Source organism: Canis aureus, chromosome 24, assembly GCF_053574225.1.
Source record: "Canis aureus isolate CA01 chromosome 24, VMU_Caureus_v.1.0, whole genome shotgun sequence".
Classification (NCBI taxonomy): domain Eukaryota; kingdom Metazoa; phylum Chordata; class Mammalia; order Carnivora; family Canidae; genus Canis; species Canis aureus.
The window spans coordinates 48,770,120-48,777,855 of NC_135634.1; the positions used below are offsets into that span (position 1 = coordinate 48,770,120).

General features: G+C 40.1%; 1 long non-coding RNA gene across 3 annotated transcripts; it reads right to left on the reverse strand.

The window, feature by feature from the left end:
- Positions 1 to 1,179: 1,179 nt before the first annotated feature.
- Positions 1,180 to 7,397, reverse strand: LOC144296280 (uncharacterized). 3 transcript variants are annotated; one of them, XR_013363453.1, is made up of 4 exons: positions 7,343 to 7,397; positions 6,233 to 6,333; positions 5,120 to 5,303; positions 1,180 to 1,424 (listed from the first exon to the last, which is right to left on the reverse strand). It is a non-coding gene; the product is annotated as an uncharacterized LOC144296280 (long non-coding RNA). The 3 variants fall into 3 exon arrangements; XR_013363451.1 differs by lacking the exon at positions 7,343 to 7,397 and adding an exon at positions 7,054 to 7,336; XR_013363452.1 differs by lacking the exon at positions 7,343 to 7,397 and adding an exon at positions 7,054 to 7,336 and having other exon boundaries at positions 5,638 to 6,333.
- Between the last annotated feature and the right edge of the window lie 339 nt (positions 7,398 to 7,736).

Here is a 7,736-nt window from a genome sequence, read left to right on the forward strand (position 1 = left end):
CACCTGCCTTGTGCTTGAAGAAATTTCTTTAGCATTCTGCATCGGGCAAATATGCTGGCAATAAATTTTCAAGCTTTGGCTTTCCTGAAAAAGTCCTCATTTCACCTTTACTTTTGAAAAAGTATTTTCACTGGATATAGAACTCTGAGTTCACATTTTTCTTTCTTTTAGTACGTTAAGGGCATCACCACACTGGCTTCTGGCTTGCATGGTTTTTACTGACAAGTCTTTTATAATCACTATCTTTACTTTTCTGTGTGTTATGTCCTTTTTCTCTGAATGCCTCCAAGATTTCTTATTTGTTTTTCAGAAGTATGATTGTGATATGTATATAGGTGTATTAATTAAATAATTAAAAATTATCTTGATGGGATGAGCACTGGGTGTTATTCTATATGTTGGCAAATTGAACACCAATAAAAAATAATTTAAAAACCGTTTAAAAAAACAAATAAAATATTAAACAAAACAAAACAAAAAATTATCATGCTTGGGACTCCCTGAGATTCTCCTAGTTGTGTTTTGAAGTATTATATTAGTTTTGGAAAATCTTGATGATTATCTTTTCAAATACTTCTCTCTTTATCTCATTTCTTTCTGAGAATCCAGCTATACTTAACTTTTTTTTTTTTAATGTTATTCTGTCCCTGAGATCTTGAGTGCTCTTTTCCCCCCATTATCTGTTTTTCTCACTTTGCATGTTAATTTGGGTAATTTCTATGGACCGATATTCAAGTCCACTGATTCTTTCCTTAGTTGTTTCAAATCTCCTGATGAGCCTGTCAAAGAGATTCTTTGTCTTTGAAATGTCTTAGACATGTCTAACATTGTGCTGTTGTTTTAATCTGCAGCATCTCCATGACACCTTTCTTATAGTTTCCATCTCTCTGATACAATTCCTTGTTTGTTCATGCACATTGTCTGCTCTTTCTGCTTAGATTATCAAACACATTAACCAATTATTCAAAAGTCCCTATTACATATTCCTAACATCTAACTCATCTATGAGTTTAGTTTTGTTAATCAGTTTGTCAGTAATGCATTGGTTTTCTCACTGTGTGTGTGTGTGTGTGTGTGTGTGTGTGTTAATCATTTATTGCAAGTTTTGTGTGTCGAGTCCATTTCTACTCCAATAACCAAGGAAATTTTAGAAACCATACCTATAAGAGCAAAGCAACAGTCATTTATTTTACAGCTCCAGATGGGATTTTAAGGCATATTTGATCCATAACACGTGGAGGTGTGATTGCTCTGAGTCCAAAAGGTGGTTGCTGGTCTGCCCAGCCTTACTACAGACAGGAATCCCATAACACTTGCACAGCAAGAATGAGAATTAAATGTAGTCCATCCAACTGTTCCATTCCTGGTCCAGCTCTGCATGGAGAGGAGCCAGGCAGGTCTGGTCATCTTGTTTTCATTGTTCTCTGAATGAGTAAACAAGTGAATACTCTTTGAGCAGGCTGCTAGGGAGGGTTTTTAAAGTGGCCCCTCAAACCTTATCTGCTACAAAGATAAAAATAAAAATAAAGAATGGGTTACAGAGAAAATATAATCTAAATAAAGCAGGATGGATGCAAAAGTTCTCTCACATCAAAAATAAAAACAAAAGTATACTGGAGGAGAGATGCCACTAAAAATGGAAGAGCAAACCAGATTTATTAAATATCTATTTGTTAACTAAGTGAATGATGCGTGGACCTTTGGCTAGTTATGTAGGAGAAAGCTGAAAAAATTCATGAATTCAGAATCCTCTCGATGTTGCATCCCAGGGGCCCACTATCAATGAACTGGAGTTAGCATTTAATTGAAACGAATTGATCATCCCTTATCTAGTATATTATTTCCAAAAGACTAGAAAAAAATAACAATCTCAAGGACTTCCATGTACAGAGATAGATGATAATTTTGACATCTGATCTTTGGACAGCCAGATTTTCCTTTCTAAAATTTAATTAATTAATTATTTTTTTTGAGGGATAGCTGACATATAACATTATATTTGTTTCAAGTGTAACAATGTAATGATTCAATTTGTGTATATTTTACAAAACAAGCACTGCAATAAGTCTAGGTAATGACCATCACTATATGTGACTACAATTTCTTTTTCTTGTGATGAGAACTTTTAAGGTCTTTTTAAGATCTCTTAGCAGCTCTCAAATATGTAATACAGTACTATTAACTGTAGTCACCATGCTGTGCACTACATCCTAGGATTTATTTATTTTATAACTGGAAGTTTGTATACCCTGGCAACCACCAATCTGACCTCTATACCTATCAGCTCCATTTTTTCTTTTTTTTTTTAGACCTCACATAGAGAGATCAAATAGCATTTGTCTTTGTCTGACTTACTTCACTTAGAATAATGCACTCAAGTTTCACTGATATTGTTACATATGTCAACATTCTATTCTTTTTTATGACTTTAAAATATTCTGTTGTGTATATGTACCACATTTTCTTTAACCCTTTATTCTAAGAGCTACAATTACTAAACAAACTACAAAGGACCACAGCAGTAAGTGTGAGTACATGAAAGTTTTAAATGTCTCCATAACAAAAACCTCTAATTAACAGTAAGAAAATACATATATCTCTATATAATATTTTTGAACAAATATGACATCAGAGAATGAGATATACAGAATAGTGACCGGAGCCCAACTCTTGCATCTCAGAACAACTTGGGGCAAATTCCATTGTCACTGTGAACAGTGAAGACAAGACCTCAGTGTCTTCATCTCTAAAATGAAGACATTAATAATTCTTACTCCATAAGATTATGATTTTAAGTGACTTCCTCCTGCTATGCATCATTCTTCTATTTATTATTATTATTATTATTATTATTATTATTATTATTATTTTCTTTCAGAGAGAGAGAGAGAGAGAAAGTGTGAGTGGGGAGGACCAAAGGGAGAAGGAGAGAAAATTAGATTTTTGTGCTATTTATCCATTTCCTTTAAGGACATTTTGCCAGTTTGTTTATTTTCACTATAATAAATCTGCAAAGAACATTATTGTATAAATGCATCTCTGCTTATTCCAAAAATAGTAGATACTTAAAACATATTTGCTCGAGTGGAGAGATAGGTGAACGGATGAACAAAGAGAAGGATCAACGTGTGAATATTAAGCACTGAAATGTAAAGATTTGAATAAGAAAACATTCCAAGTATATCTACTGACAAGTGAGATGGAAAGTCAGGTGTTCATTTTTTTTTTTTTTTTCATGAAAAGGTCTTGAGAATATTTATGTGTAGAATAAAGAGTCAGTAGTTGAGATCCTAAGCCTAAGAAGGAAGGAGTGACTGAGGGACGCAGACCTCCAGGGAGTTGAGGGACTCAGATATGGAGCACAGGCAGAGGGCCACTGTCTCCAGAGCCACCTCGTCCTTTGTGCATAGAAAGAAGGAGGTAAGGACACAAGATTGCAAGCTGAGGTAGACTTGATCTGTAGAAGCAGAAAGACAGTTGAGAGTATTCTCAGGCTCCAACAGGGCCTCTAGTTTGAGTCAGGATGGTCTTTTCAAAGTGAAGAGGCAAAGGAGGTGGGATTACAGTGTGGGTAGATGGCAAAGCTCTGTAGGAGCCTAGTTACTACAGAATATGAGAAGGGACTGGTGAGGGCCACCCAGAGGGCTGACCAGGTCAGCTCTGAAATGCTGCTGGATCCTGGAGGCCTCATGATGCCAGATAGAGAAAGGGGAAATTACAATTGGGCTTTGCTAGAAGAAAGGAATAGAAGGACAAGGATATTAAAGGAACCACCTGAGGGTCTGGCAAGAAAATGAATGTTGTCACAGCCCAAGATCAGGGCTGGATATCAGCACAGTGGAGATCAGGCCTGGGGGAGCCGGTAGATTGGGTGAATCCAAAGGATCAACTGCTCTGGGTTTCACTCCATTTCACATGGGTGAAAAGCGTGTTAGCATAAGACAGAGCAGTAGTGATGGGAAACTGTGGTCAGGGAGTTCTTGGGGTAGAGGAATTTAAGATTTCAGAAGTCAATAAATTCTTGGGACAAGTCTAAGATATGGCCCTGAGATTGAGTGCCTGAAGGAGATGACATTGGGTTGAGAACCTGAAAGAATGATGACCATCTGGTCAAACCCAATGGATGTTTAAGTCATGCAGAATAGAGATGAGTCTTGGAGTACAAAAGGAGACAAGCATCCCGTGGGAACATTTTCTATGAACATGAGCCATGGACTCAAACTGGATAACTGACCAAGAAAAGGAAAGCCAGAAAGTGGTAGACAAGAGGGCAGAGTCTTCATCTACACAAGAGCACCTGGCTTGGGAAGGGAGTGTAAGGGGAGAAATAGGACTGCCATAAACAAAGGAAGGGAGAAGGGCCTGTTAAGGAAAGGGTGTACCATGAGTGGAGTCAGAGTTCCTATATCGTGGGGAACAAGAGAAGAATGGAGAGCCATGAGTCCATGTGACCAAGGTGTAGTCAAGCCTGAGGCATTTAAAGTGGGGACTTTTGTACCAGTGAGGCTTAGAGTCGTGAGTAATGGAAAGTGTGTTTCAGTTGTCAAAGTAAGTGAATAAAATGCATTTTATGGGGTGTTATTTTTAGTTTTATAAGGCCAGATGTTCCAGCTGTGCATTGCCTTATGTGCCTGCCCTTCCTGGAAGTGCCAGAGTCTCCATTCTCCTTACGGTCTGGAAATACCAACTTTTGGCCTCTGTTATCCGGAGTCAACCATCATATAACCTCAATTATGTGAATGTTGGAAAAGAAAACAGAAGGGACACAATAGGCTTCAGAGCAGCCAAAACAGATGTCACAAAGCCATTGAGCATCAGTCACAGGCCATTGGGTTTTAAGGCAAAACTTTAATGAAGAACAGTCTTCTGGGTCTCTAACCCAGAGCAGCATTGTAGGTTCTGCTGCTAAACACTAAGAGAGGAGAGGGAATAATAAATCAAAGAGATCAGCTCTCAGAGAGGCCAAGCAGAAGAAACACGAGAGGCTGCCACATTCTGGGGCCGTCAGGAACAGCTGAGGAAAGACACAGGAAAAGCTAGGAAATGAAGCAACATGTGGTTTGTGGCCATGACTCTGTTATTACTATAAAACTCTGTTATAATAAACAGTCTACTTCACCTGAATTTGGGGCCTCCAAGATATGGCCCACTCCTCCCTCCTTGGCTGTCAGCTTCCTTGAGCACCTCCTGGATCCGTTCCCTGAGGTCCAGGAGCTGGGCCATCACATCACAGCTGCCACCTTGCAGTCTTCCCATCTCCTGAGCCCACTGAAAACTCAGAGTCCCTTTTCTCTTTAAGAGTTCTGTACCAGGGTTTAGAGCCAGAAAAAAAGAGAGGGAGGGTGACAAAATAAATATATGGGAAAGTTTCAAAGAACAAGAAGGTCTCCAAGCAGTCATGTTCCAGTCAATAAATATTTGTTGGGTAAATGAATGATCTGTTCAGGATGAGCTCAGACCTCAGCCCAATTCTCACAGCCCTTTCCCCAAAGCCAGTGGTCTCAGCTGTCCCCTGAAAGTCAGGGTGTTTTATTTCTATCAGATGCTTTGGATATCTAGAATGGAGGGACAGATTCTCAGCTGGAGCACAGAATCCTGAAATAAAGCTGAGGCCCTGGGGCATTTCCACATTTGTACCTTCCACCATGCCTCTCCCCTTGGCTCTTCCCTTGGGTGGCCTTTCTCACAGCCCATTCTTCTAAAAATTCCTCTGTAGTGGCAGATCAATAGATCTCTGGACTGCCTCCTACAGTGAAAGAGTCATTTACTGACCCAGATAATTCCTGGTGAGTCTTCTGACATGATCCATTCTCGTTATTCCCTGGTACTAAGAAATCAAATAATTATTAGATATATTTTGAAAAAAATGTATAAAACCATTAACATTTTGCAAGTAGTGGTGGTTAACATCATATCATGGCCTTCAGTTGTGAAAAGTGGACCTTTGGGGCCCCTGTGTCCCAGCACCACATGGACTCAGGCTTGATAAACAATGACGCTCCCCGCAGTAGCTCTCTCCTTCCATCTCAGCCCACTCAGGGCTCCACGTCCCCTGCCATCTTCTTTCTTCAGTGGGCACAGAGCTGTAGGTGTGGCTAGTGGTGACAAAGGGATTTCATGGGGCATGAGAATGAGTTCCTGGCTTGAAATAACTTAAAATCTGGGTAGAGACACAGGGTAGAGTCTTCTGAGGGTCAGTGGAATGGAACAGAGTCAATTGAATGATACATACTCTCTAGTACAGAACTTGATTGCTGAAATGACAACATTTTCACTTTGGTTCAACTTCCCAGTCACAGAGAGCACAAAACAGGAGCCAGATGTAGAGATGTACTGGAGATACAGAGAAAAAAAAAATCAGTCCTTACTTTTGCAAACCCCACAGTCCAGGAGGTGAGACAAAAATTGAAAACAGATGCAGTGAATAAGAGATCTAGGATGAGGATCTCTGGTTTGGACAACTTAGTGGGTAGTGGTGCCTTGTCTGAACCAGCAAACAGAAGAGAAGTGGATTGGAGGAGAAGATACCAGGTCCAGAGGGGGCATGTTCAGTGAGATGTGCCCTAAGTAGAGACTTATTAGGATTCTTCTCTGAGCCAGAACTGAGTTAGCATTAGGGGGCATCATAGAATCCAGCCAAGTGGAGCACAGAGGGTCTTGTGCAACAAAATATGGCAGCACGATTGCAACTTGGACCTGCAGTCATTCATCATCATGTGACCAGGAGGACATACAATTGGGGCACACAGATCCTGTAGTGACCAAGAAAGATGCAATAAATCTGCTGGAAAAGGGGTCTTGGGAGGTGGCTAGGGATGAAGAGAAAAGTTGTTTTGCACATAGGTTGGTGGGTGGAAGCATGGGGCAAAGAAAGATGCCCTTTTCATAGTGATGCCCTGGCCTATACAGGAAGGGCAGGGAGAGGCCTCCCAGCCCTTGAGCCTAGTTCCTCCTCTCCATGAGTTTTTGGAAATAATTCTAGAAAGATGGAGGACAATGTATTTAACTGCCTGATACACCTTGACCTCCTCTCAAGGGCACTTAGGGAAACACCTGCAGTTCTTCCCTTTGGGCCACTGGAGCATCCACCAAACAGCCAGCCAGTGCAGGACCGAGCTGCTAGCCACCCCGGGATGTGTGGCTTGTCCTCCTCCCAGGATGGATCCCAGAATTCTTTCTTGTCTGGTGAGAGATGATGCTTTTCTAGGAAGGCTCCTTCCTGTACTCTCCCAACAATCCACAGAATCAGAATCCAAGCTATTAGCTCCCTAACCCCCCCCCCCAATAAAAAGCCTGTATTTCTCAACATCTTAATGTATTTTAGAGCTAAAATCTTGCCTACCTAAAACTGGTCTAGCTAACCAGGTGGGGGGTTTCTATGTCATAGTTGATGTCACTGTTTCCAAAGTGACACTATAGACTGCATAATGGGACAATAGAGTTCATTTTGAACCATAATGGCACATGAGGATTCTTTAAAACTGATTGTCATGTAGAATCAGAACAGACTCAAATAATTTTTTGCTGACATTTATAGATCTGATGCTTAAAACCTGTTCTTTAAAAATGTTTTGATCATATTATCTCCTTCAAATTATTCTCACTTGTTGCCTTTAATTTTTTCACATTGTATTATATCTCTTTCATTATGACAACCACGTAACAGTAGCCTGGCAGCTAGTCTACCCCATGTTTGTAGTATATGGAGTTTTTATTTGATTTTAGACTTTTGGATA